Source organism: Zea mays, chromosome 6 (genome assembly GCF_902167145.1).
Source record: "Zea mays cultivar B73 chromosome 6, Zm-B73-REFERENCE-NAM-5.0, whole genome shotgun sequence".
Lineage (NCBI taxonomy): Eukaryota > Viridiplantae > Streptophyta > Magnoliopsida > Poales > Poaceae > Zea > Zea mays.
This window is the reverse complement of record NC_050101.1, coordinates 20,350,534-20,362,640: the sequence shown is the minus strand read 5'-3', so window position 1 is coordinate 20,362,640 and position 12,107 is coordinate 20,350,534. Positions and strand designations below refer to the sequence as shown.

The 12,107-nt window shown below is 50.6% G+C and overlaps 2 long non-coding RNA genes across 3 annotated transcripts; both read left to right on the top strand.

Annotated features, from left to right (window-relative positions):
- The first annotated feature begins 817 nt into the window (after window positions 1-817).
- On the top strand, window positions 818-2,253 carry LOC103629090 (uncharacterized). 2 transcript variants are annotated; one of them, XR_554124.2, is made up of 3 exons: window positions 818-911; window positions 1,058-1,330; window positions 2,107-2,253. It is a non-coding gene; the product is annotated as an uncharacterized lncRNA (long non-coding RNA). The 2 variants fall into 2 exon arrangements; XR_554125.1 differs by having other exon boundaries at window positions 852-915.
- A 360-nt stretch (window positions 2,254-2,613) lies between these two features.
- On the top strand, window positions 2,614-3,392 carry LOC103629089 (uncharacterized). Its single transcript, XR_554123.2, has 3 exons — window positions 2,614-2,729; window positions 2,823-2,927; window positions 3,323-3,392. It is a non-coding gene; the product is annotated as an uncharacterized lncRNA (long non-coding RNA).
- Window positions 3,393-12,107: the final 8,715 nt, after the last annotated feature.

Here is a 12,107-nt window from a genome sequence, read left to right as displayed (position 1 = left end):
AAGCTTGAGTTTTATTTTAAACTAATGTATATATAGAGTTTAAACTCACACATGAGATGGTAATCTTATCTAGCACATGCATCATAGAAGCCACAAGCAAGTTACCAACTGAACCATGAGTTAGGCTTTACCAACTGAAGTCACAATTCACTGATGCAGGCAACTAGCAGATGACAGAAATTGCGATTACACATTACACAAAAAACAGCTAATCAAGAAAGCAAACAGGAAAAGCCTAGATTACACATAACACCAAAAATCAGCTAATTCACTGATGCATAGATGTTGATGGCCTTGTCATTAGGTTTAGGTATATATATATCTTCTCTCTGAAGCTATGATGTCTGAAAAAAGTGAAATGAAACACATGGTTGAACTGATTGGTTTTTACGAGCTCGATCGATTCGTTTCCATGTCGCGCAGCAAGAGAGCTGTCGCAGTGCAAATGCTTCCGGCTGTGGGACAAGTCCTTATCTCAGTACCACTCAAATAAAAAAAGGTAATAGACCTGTACAAAAACATAACATAACTCGCAACAAAGACGGGTTCAGGGGATTTGATCGCAGAAACGGCACGTGCCTTACCCGTTCAACCTTCAACTCCCTGTGCCTGCAACGGATTAATTATTAACTGAACGGAATGTGAGTAGGTTTGGTAATTAAGTAGGAATTATTATCGCAGATGCTTGCTCTAATGCGAATGATGGTTTTTTATACAAATATAATATAAGCTGCTGGATGATAAGCTGCTGGATTATTATCGCAGATGGGCCTGAGGTAAGGCAGGAGCTGATTTTGCTGCTCAGATATCTGAAGCAATGCATGTATTTCTCGAAGAAGCCATACAGCGTGTTTTTGGACTATGGTGGTTATGGCCAGAATGATGTTCTTATAAAGAAATCTAAGGCGAGGGTGCGTAAGTATCAGTTAACTCTCTGTTGTCAATTATGTGTTGAGACTCAACATCCCGAACTTGTCGCGGGCCGATATTTTTCTGTTCATTCCACTACTGATAATAAATCAGGAGTAACTGGACGATATCCTGTTCTATCATACAGATCCTGAAGCCTGCCTTCACAATTGTCTGTGACAGAAGTAGCCAATGCTTTCTCCTTTTCATTAGGGGGGCTATCAGTGTTAAGGAGCGGTTGACAGCAGCAACTGGCGCAGAGGTTCCATTTCATCACGTTGTGGTCCAGGAAGGTCGTGTCTCCAACCTAGTGTTGGGTTACGCTCACTGTGGAATGGTTGTAGCAGCTCGATGAATTGCAAAACAAGCCATTCCTTGCCTGAGTAAAGCAATCGAGCAATTCCCAGAATATGAGGTTAAGGTAATTTCTTTCAGCTCTTGCCGAGTATCTCCAGGTGATCTTTTGATGTTATTGTCAAAAACTCATGGTATTATATATTGATGAGTTTTCTATGCTCTATTCTTTTAGATTTTGTGCTTCTGTATTGAACTACAGTTCTGTAACTCATATTGATGCTTACCTGTCTGCCTATTAAATTGCACAAAAATCAACATAAGTTGTGAATGCTAAAGCAAGTGGAACTGCAAGTATCTTTTAAAGTGGAAATGGCAAATAGGTTTTTTCCTTTCTTCAAGCCAAAGCAAATGAACTTTGAAACACTCTTGCAGTAAAGTATCAGCAATGGACTTTAGGATTCTCTAGGGCTGAAGAAAATAGATTGCCTAAGTACTGAGGTACAAGCTTAAAGTTATGACTACCATGAGTAGAGAGAATAAGTGGACTACACTCATGAATGTAAAATTGTAAGGAGAATAATATGAAACTAATGCTGAACAACTTACTAATGTTGGACCTCATTTCTTCATTGACTTTCATATTTTTTTTTTGCGATTTCAGTGATTTTTGTTAGCTAAGCAATGCATGTCTACTCAAATGTTCATGTTTAGAAGCTAAAGGACGCTATTTGCATTTGTTTTGCTTTACTTGTTTTTCATCTTAGATGATTTCTTGTCTTGGGAGGGACTTCTATCTAGCCCCATATTTCTTTATATCTAACTTTTATCACAGACAGTATATGATGTTAAATATTTATGTCTTGTATCTGATCCTTCCTTCATTTTACTTATTTTGTTTAGATCATTGGACATTCAATGGGAGCTGGGATTGCAACAATACTAACATACATCCTTCGCGAGAATGAGAAGCTGGCATCATCCACTTGTATTGCATTTGGGCCAGGTACTGCACTGAGGAGTATAGTTTACTTTGAACAACATAAGTTGAGAAAAGCCATTACATTTAGATTCGCAAATAGTATCTTTTACACATTATTGGCATGCTACCACACTACTATGTCTTGTAAGGCTATCTCCAGCAGCTTATCATCTGCATATCCATATTTAATATTGGCTGGCCTATGCCATATGCGCTCTAAATAGATTTATTCAAAGGAAGCATATGTACTGGTCAGTGGTCATCCTCCAGGCATATTTTTATTGTGGGTTAACCTTCCACCTCACCTTATAAAACTGTTGCTTTTCTGCAGCTGGGCCAATGGCACATTGCAGATGAGTATGATGGCCAGGTGAGGGAACTTAATTGTAAATCAATATGCCATAGTCCAATGTGCCCTCCTTATGCACACAGTAGTTCAAGAAAAAATAGCAAGAAGGAGATAAATGAACTAGAAGATTGTGCTGCATTAACAGGGCAGTTACAACCTTTTGTCAAAGAAGAAGTTTTGGTCCCTATATTCAATGTAATGATGACTAACATTATTTTAGCCTCACGATTTTCTTTAACAGTCTGGCTTTGTAATTGGTAACTAATCCTCAACTGTTCATGATTTCAGGGAACTTTTCCCTGTACTGCAGAACAGTTCTTCAGTATTCTTTTAAGTGATGATTCAAATTACATAACAGAGTGTCGAACGGATCGGAAGGATAAAGATATAAATGTAGGTATCCAGCTCATTGCCAGCCTTTTGCACATATAAATGTAGGTGGTTATAAATGTAGGTGGTTATACTTTTTTTCAAACTAATATCCAACTGAACAAAAGATGTCCATCCTACTACTATTTTAATCAGGTAGTATGCTTAGGATCGGTAATTTGGGTTCCTACTTCCTAGTGGATATCAAGCTTTGGGAGGCCTCGTCTTATGAAGATAGTTTATTTACAAATTTTTACTTGAGAGATTTTAGTCTGTTATCAAGGTAGCATGTATGACTCCACTGAACCTATAATATGCCGCCATCCTGTATGGACCTGGCAACTAGGCAAGAATCAGTACATACCACCTACTGGTAGCCATCCTCCTATTGAATTTCAAAATTAAACTTCTCTCTGCAGCTGGGCCAATGGCACATCGCAGATGAGTATGATGGCCAGGTGAGGGAACTTAATTGTAAATCAATATGCCATCAGCAAAGATGGGCAAGGATGGGCAAGTATAGTCCAATGTGTCATCAGCAAAGATGGGCAAGGATCGTACCGGCTTGGAAAGCAGAGATGCAGCGGCGGGGGCTCCTCCTTGGGCGGTGGCTCTGCCTTGGGGTGAGGTGGGGGCAGCTCCAGGTCCTTGCGTGCCGGCGGCTGGTCTTCCTGTTCGCCGACGGATGTGTGGGGGTGGCGAGTCGGGGCGGCAGCGCGGCCCGCTGGTGCTGGCGCGGCCAGCTGTCGGTGTCGAGCCGAGGCCCGCTGCGGGTGGCGCGGCGGCGGCGCGGTAGGCCGGCGGTGGAGCGGCAGCGGCGTGGCCTGCTGGTGGAGAGAAGCGCGGGCAGGAAATAATGAGACAGGCGAGAGAGAGAGCCGCGCGTGGGGTAATTTGGATTTAGGTTTTCAGGCTTAAGTTCGACGGTGCCCAAATGCCCGACGAACTTAACTTAAGAACGTGGGTACCCACGTTCCTAACTTGTTAAGTTCGACAGTTTTAGCCAGGACCCACGAACCTAACTTAAGAACGTGGGTACCCACGTTCTTAATAAGAACGTGGGTACCCACGTTCTTAATTTTACCCACGAACATTTATCAGTTTCTTGTAGTGAATGGCTAGGGATCCACTGCGAGGCCTTTACAAAGTTCCACTAGTTTGAGAAAACCCGCTACGGTTTCAGGAAGAAGGGAGCATAGGAATCCTTCGTTCGAAAAGCCATCGCAGCATGATCGACCCGAGAACCTCCCTATACTCTGCAGCGACGCCTCCCCGCTTGCCCCTTTCGGGTAAGGTAATCTCTCACTAGCTTTCCTAATTAATTAGCCAAGGGCGTCCCATTAAACCCTTATGGTAGCACTGTTTTCTCAAGTTAAGCTCCATGTTCTAATTAAACAAAGTTATCTTATCATGTATGAGAGTAAACCAGCAATAATAAATCATATTGGAACATGATCATAATCATATATAGCATTAATCCCAAAATTAGGTAGAACAATAGCAGAACTACCCAATAATTCATTTATATGCAAGGTGTAGGGTAAACAAAACTAGGTAACCTATTAGGTCCCATCAATTTAACCTAACAGTGCAGCAGTGAGAACAGAATCATAAATATTGTTAGGTCAGAGAAGGTGATTAAGGACACAACTTGCCTTTTTGGTGCAACTCCAGGTACTTCTTCAATTGGAGCCTCAGACTACCCGTAGCAAGGAGCTGTAAAAATGACGGTACCGGTATACAGTTCCATATAGAGTAGCAGAGACGCTGCAGCGGCATTCTCCACCGATGACTGCAAACGCATGCAGAGCGCGAAAAACGCTATATACAGCGTCCATACTCTCTTACTCCACAATCTCTCTCCTCTGCTCTCTTTCGTGGGAGTGAATGGCCAGCGCAAGGTGGCAGGCACAGCGCACGAGTGCAGCAGCCAGCGCGGCGGTACAGATGCATGCAGCGAAGCAGGTGAATGTAAAAAAATAATATAGTATGTGGTAGTTGGTATAGAGTTGAAATATAGAGTAAATATGATCGCGGAGGATTGTGGTATAGAGTAGATAATCTTGCTGACGAGGATAGAATATTCCTTTTAGAGTACGAATTTAGGGTAGTATGAGTGCGGATAGCCTCAGGTTCCTCGTGACCTCGCTTCTATTCGCAGCAAAACATACATATAGGCAAACAATAAATAAAAAAATAACATTACACCAAACAGAGAAATAAACTGCGTAGGAATATTCTACGCGTCGACAGGAGATTGCAGGTTCGAGAACCACTAAAAACGGAGTTAAAACGAAGGAAATATGAATTTTCTATGTTTTATGAATTATTTTTACACTAAAAATCATTTTCTATATTTATTTATCAATTCCTCGGATTTCGTTGTACTGCAGTTCAATTATTTAAGAGTGCAGGGTGCTGTGTATAAATTTTAGGACCTACATGTTTTATTCTTTACATGTAATAGGATGGCGGGTTTATTTCTATGTCTTCCGGGGGCTCTTTTACAAATGCGAACGACCGAAGGAGTATCGGCTGTTCTGAGCCGCACGATCTAAAGTATACGGCACAGATTAGATCTAATTTTTAACTGAACCGGTACGCGACCCATACCATTGGATCACGAATCAGCGGTCGTAAGCCTCCCATGTCTTGATCTAACCTAACCCACCCATCGGCCGATCAACAGCCCGGATTTAATGAACCAAAAGGCATCCTGTAGATCTAATCGGAGCCGTTCCCATCAGAATCAATGTCTGAGTTCATCTCCTTCTCATGCCGGACGGACGCGGCGGCGCCCGTGCTCCCGCGGCGGCGCCATGGCCGGTGAACACGCGTTGAGGCTCCGGTTCCCCAAACACAAGACCGATCGGTGCTATTTGACGAGGAGATTAATGCGAACACGAAAGGGTCACTTACCGGAGACGGAAGTCGATGGCACGCGCTGGCCACGGTGATCGGTGGCCCGCGGCAGAGGGTTAACTGTGATGAGCGATTCCCAGCTACCCCGATACTTCCCGCGCCCATAGGTGCTATGGTCAGGTTCCAAATGCTCTGGCGAACTCTTTTAGGCCACCACCAGGGCCTCGACGTCGGCGTTCCGAGGCTTCCCTCCGCGGCGGCTTGCTCCCATCTCTCTCTCTTTCGATTTCTCGTCTGTGCTCCGCTCGGCTCTTGGTTACAATGGCGCTCAGGTATTCTACGGGATGGGCGGTGGTTCAATGGGCATTGAGGGGCCAGGGGGTAGCTTTATACTCCTGAGACGGGAGAGATTGTATCGGCCAGAGCCGATTTCGTCGGCGGCGTTCGTTACGATCACGGGAGGAAGGCGGTTCTGGATATAGGGCCCACTTGGCAGGCACACAGGGGATCACGCGTGCGTGAATGGAAAGGGGGCTGGCGAACGGGCCCCACTGGCAGGATAAACGAGATCACGCGGGCGAGTCGTGAGGACCGGGTCCGCGGACCCCACATGTCGGCGGGAAGGCCTGTGCACGCGCGGTGAGGAGCTTCACTGACCGGGCGGGCCCATCTGTTGGCGTCATGGTGGACGTGGGCTGGCGGTTAGTGAAGGGGGGGTGGGCTGAAAGGTGAAAGAGCTGGGCCGAAGGCGGGGATTCGGCCCAGGAGGGTTTTTGTCTTTTTTTTTCCTTTTTTTCTATTTTATGTTTTCTCTTTTTATTTTTAATTCTGTTTTCAAATCTAATTTCAGATTTGATTTCTAGCTTTTAAATTCAACTAAATGCACACATAGAACTCCAGCATGGAATGCAAGATAGAATTTTATTTATTTATTTATTATCTTGTTTATGCATATGCATGCACTCAAAAATATATTTTAAGGCAATAATCTCTAAGGTATAATATTTGTTAAAGGATACTTTAACATAAATATTTTAAAGGATTTTTATATATTTATATGTTATTCAATAACTTGGTTGATACAAGGATCTTCTTCATATTTCTTATCTTCCCCATTTTTTTAGTCAAACAAAAGAAAATTCAAAACTTTAAGTTTGATCCATTTTAGAGAGTAGCTTTGAAAAGAAAGGATATTCTTATTAGTATTTATTAATCTTTTTCGTTAACATTATAATAATCCCAAAACAAAATTTTGGGTGTTACAGTCTGATCCGCACGTTCATGAGCCGGTGTCTCCAGCCGCTCGCGGTCCGCTAGAGGACCATGTGGCAGTACACCGGGGACGGCGACTCCGACCGTCATTCAGCCGAGAACCTGACGAAGGAGGAGCTCAGGGCCCGCATCCTTGCTATCACGGCGGGAGTCACATCAGACTTCCTGGACGAGAGTGGCCCACTACCGTTCAACCAATCGAGGTTGAGCGACCTGGTAAGCCCCCTTCTCCCTTCTTCCTTTCTTCTTCTTTTGTTTGGGTTTTATCGATGGGTGTTTTTGCCAGGGTCTTTGCAGCATCAAGGTTTCCCGCCCCCCACCCTTCCTGAGGACGCCGCTATTAAGGCGGAGAAAAAGCGAAAGCGGGAGGCGGAAGAGTTGACCGCGGTCGCGCGCAAAAAAACGCTGCCTTGAGAGGAAGGCGGAGAAGAAGAGGGCGCGTCTGGCGCGAGCTGAACCGAGGAGAAGCATTACCCCATCCACCGACACGGAGGACTTGACCTCCACCGACGCTGAGGCCAGTTCTAACGTCCAGCCCCAGAGGGTGGGGGATGCTGCGGAGGCCGCCTCGCCGGCTGCGCTCGAGGACCGCCGTGGGAGAGGGCCGGAGGCCGCCGGTTCTTCCTCTTCCCCCACCACGACAACCGTGCGCGACGGTTTGGGCGAGATGGGCTCGCCACCTCCGGTGGCAGCTGCTACGGTGGAGCGCCGTGAGGAGGCCGAGCCAACGGCCGTGCCACCTCCTGCTCCTTCCGCTCCACTGGTTGCGATGCCTCGGGTGCGGAGGGCGGTGGTTGCCCGGACGCGTTCTTCCCGGTATGTTGTTGTTGTCTTTCCTTCGCACTACCATTTGTCACGTGCCTTAACTTCGTTCAATTCCATCCAGCGCGTATGTGCAGGGCAAGACGGTGAAAAGCGTGGCCCTTGCGGCGAAAGGGGGCACCTCGACCACTCAGCCTTCCTTGGTGGTCGCTGGCGTGACCGCCTTGGCTTCCTCAGCCCCCAAGGGAACGCTGGGCGCGTCCGTTGTCGCCACGGGCGCCCCTGAGCTCCTGGCGCCTGTCCCTGACGTGGGGCGGGACCTGCTGCTGCTGACGCTGCCGCCGTCGAGGCCCCTGCGGTGGACACGACGGTCGTCGTTCCTTCGCCCCTGTCGCTGGCTCCCGTTGCCGCTGAGGCTACTGCTGGCGAGGCCCCTGCGGCGGACACCACGATGGTCGTTCTTCCACCCCCGCCGCCGGTTCTCTTGCCGTCGGGCCCCGCGGCGGTGGCGGCGGGCTCATCTGCAGAGCCGTCACTGCCAGTTGTAGTCGCTGGGCCCCAGGGGCGGCCACCGCTAGCCGTTGCGGTTTCCTCCTTCCCTGGGGGCGTGTTGTCTCCGGGCGGGGAAGGCCTTGAGGACCCTCCTCCCTTTGTCCTTGAGGGCACGGTGGGGGAGGAAATGGAGATAGAAGAGTGGCACCTCGTTGAGGTGGCCGCAGGCCGGGCCGACCGGAGTCTTGAGGCGATCGAGCGCATCCTTGGCAATTTTGGGGAAGCGGTCTCGATTGCTCGCTCGTCGGTGACACAGGGGCTAATCCCTCATGGCCAGGTACGTATGGTTCTTGAGTTGTCTTATTTTGTTCGCCATCTTCTGCCGCCGCTTATCCGACCGCCCGATCGCTCTTTGTAGCGCTTCTTCTCCCAGTCGGTGGAATGGAGGGAGGCGCTGCTGGCCGCGCAACGGGAGGTGGAGACATTGCGGGCGCAGGCTGCCCGTGCAGAGGATAGGAAACGCGAGTTATCCACGCTCCGTGCCGAGGTCGACCGTCTTCGAAACGAGGCATCGTGCCTGCGCAAGGGTCGTGATGAGGTGCGGCGTGACGCGAACCGCCTCCATGAGGAGAGGTCCCGGCTTAGGGGGATCTGGACAAGGTGAAGCTGCGGGCCGAGGATGCCGAGTCGACCCTGAGGGCCACGAACACGTGCCTGGAGGAGGCAAACTAGGAGCTCTTGCGGGAGTGCAGAGTGGCCGATGGTTAGTCTTCTCCCCCGGCAGTTTTCTCCATCCTGCGCCTTGTATGGTTCCTTGCTCTTCCTCGCCTCTTTCGCTCATCATATTCTGTGGGGCAGAACTTCAAAAAGATTTCTCCACGGCCGGGGATGCGATGAGGGCAGCCGAGGAGGCGAAGGAGGCGGTGGAGACGGAGGTGCGTCGGATCTTGCTTGCCTGTGATGGCGCCATCGTCGCGCGATCCCAGATGGAGGACTCGCTTAAGGAGCGAAGCGCTGAGCTCCAAGAACTCCGCCGGGTCGCGGGCGAGGTGTGCGACCGCCTTTCCCCTCCTCCGTCGGTCGGGGTGCTTCTGTCCGAGCGGCTGTTGGCACTGCCCGGGCACGTGGAGCGGGTGGTCCTCAAAGGTGCATACCTTGGGAGCAGCATGGTCCTGGGGCAGATGGTTTCGCATTTCGACGAAATCGACGCCGCCGTGATCGCGGAGGGTTACGCCACCGGACGGAGCGAGGAGGAGCTGGACGTCATCGAGGAACAGGTTCGCCCTCACGCCCGGTCGCTCGCAAGCCGGATCGATGTGAAGCTCCTTCTGACCAGCTCCCTGAGTCCCGAAGCTTCCGCCGGTGGTCCGTCTGCCCCTGCCTAGGTGTAATGAACTTCCTTTGGGTTATTTGCAAGACACTTCCATGTGTGACATTATCTCTGGCTTAATCGTCTCATTCTTCTCTTTTTCTCCTCTTTCGCATGCCCTAGCGTTGCGCGCGACCACCTAGCTAGGGTGCTGGAGGGTGCCTGTTCCCCGGCCCCCGAGCAGGGCGTGTTGAATTGGTCGGCACGCGCTGCTCTCATGCGAAAAAAGGAAAAAACGCTAGGGGTAGAATTTCCTTAGGTTTTCGATGTTCCATGCGTTGTTCAGGAGATTGCCGTCGCCATCCTTGAGTCGGTAAGCCCCTGGGCGTAGAACCTGGGCGATGATGAAGGGGCCCTCCCACGACGGTGAGAGCTTGTGTCTGTCCTTGGTGGCCATCACCCTTCTCAAAACCAGGTCGCTGACGTTGAATGACCTGCCTCGGACTTGCCTGTTGTGGTAGCGGCGTAGATCTTCCTGGTACTTCGCGGAGCGTATCACGACCCCGTCTTGTGCTTCATCGAGCAGATCGACTGAAAGTTACGTGTCTACCGCTGCTCGCTCGCCGTCGTAGGCCTCCGCCCACAGGGAGCCGTACTCCAACTCCGTGGGCAGCACCGCTTTCGCTCCGAACGCCAGACAAAACGGTGTGCACCCCGTCGCTCTGGAAGGCGTGGTCCGTAGGCCCCAGAGTACCGTGGGCAACTCGGCTGCCCACCGTTCGGCGAACTTCTTCAGTCTGTCGAATATCTGCGGCTTGAGTCCTTGTAGGATCAGGCCATTAGCGCGCTCAACCTGGCCGTTTGATATTGGGTGAGCCACTGTGGCCCAGTCAACGCGGATGTTGAAGTCGTCGCAGAATTGCAAGAACGGCTCCCCCATGAACTGGGTCCATTGTCGGTGATGATGGAGTTGTATACCCCGAACCGATAAACGATGTTCCGAAAGAAGGCGACGGCTTCTGAAGACCCGATCTTGGCGATCGGCTTGGCCTCGATCCACTTCGTGAACTCGTCCACCGCCACGAGCAGGTGGGTGCAGCCCCCGGGCACCTTTTTGAAGTGCCCGACCAAGTCTAGCCCCCAGACCGCAAAAGGCCAAGTGACGGATATGGTTTGGAGGGCCTGTGCCGGCATGTGTGTCTGCCGCGCGTAGTATTGGTAGCCCTCGCAAGTGCGAACGACCTGCTCGGCGTCAGCCATGGCCGTGGGGCAGTAGAATCCTTGCCTAAATGCCTTGCCGACCAGGGACCGTGGGGCCGCGTGGTGTCTGCATGTTCCTCCGTGTACTTCGGTGAGCAGCTGTCGTCCTTCTTCAAGCGCGATGCACTTCTGTTTGATCCCAGAGGCGCTCTTCTTGTAGAGCATCCCATCGATAATCATGAAGGATTTCGCTTTTCGGGAGAGCCGCCTGGCTGCGGTTGTGTCTTCGGGTAGGGCCTCGTCAGTTAGCCGGCCGATGAGGGGCTGACGCCAGTCCAGCTGATCGGTCATCACCACCACCTCACCGGTGTGAGCAGCCGGAGCTACTCGTTCGTTGCCTTGGTCATCCAGTTCTCCATTCGCCTGCTTGATCTTCACAGAGGGCTTGTAGAGGTCGGAGGCGAAAATCCCGTCCGGGACGGTCTTTCATCCTGACGCGATGGTTGAAAGCTCGTCAGCCTCAACGTTGAAGCGTCTGTAGCTATGATGCAGCTCGAAACCTTTGAATTTCTCTTCTAGCCTTCGTACCTCGCCGTAGTATGCGCACATCCGTGGGTCGCGCGGCTCCATCGCCTTCATGACTTGGTCGACGACTAAATTGGAGTCTCCCCTGACCAGGAGCCACCTGGCCCCCACTTCGGCCACGATCCGGAGCCCGTTGACAAGGGCCTCGTATTCGGCGACGTTGTTGGTGGCATCGAAGTGAAGGCAGATCTCGTAGTGGAGTTTGTGTCCTTGAGGCGATGTGAGGACGACGCTCGTGCCGCTTCCGGTCTTGAGGTAGGACCCGTCAAAGTACATAGTCCAGTACTCTGGGTCCTCGACTGAGGGTGGCTCCTGGGCCTCCATCCACTCGGCGACAAAGTCGGTGAGCGCCTGAGACTTGATCGTGGTCCTGGGGTCATAACTGATGTCGAGCCCATTGAGTTCGAGGGACCATTTTGCGATGCGCCCGGACGACCTCGCCGAGCGGCACCGTGGATACTACTGACACATAGTGCAGGTCGAAGTAGTGGATCAGCTTCCGCTTGGCGATGAGTACGGCGTACTGCAGCTTCTGGATCTACGGGTATTGCGTCTTGGACTCGGTCGGCACTTCACTGACGAAGTAGATGGGCCTCTGTACCTTGAGTACGTGGCCCATACTCTCTCTTTCCACCACCAAGGCCGCGCTGACCACTTGGGTGGTGGCCGCGACGTAGAGGAGTAAGGCCTCGCCTGGCTCAGGCGCGACCAAGACCAGCGGT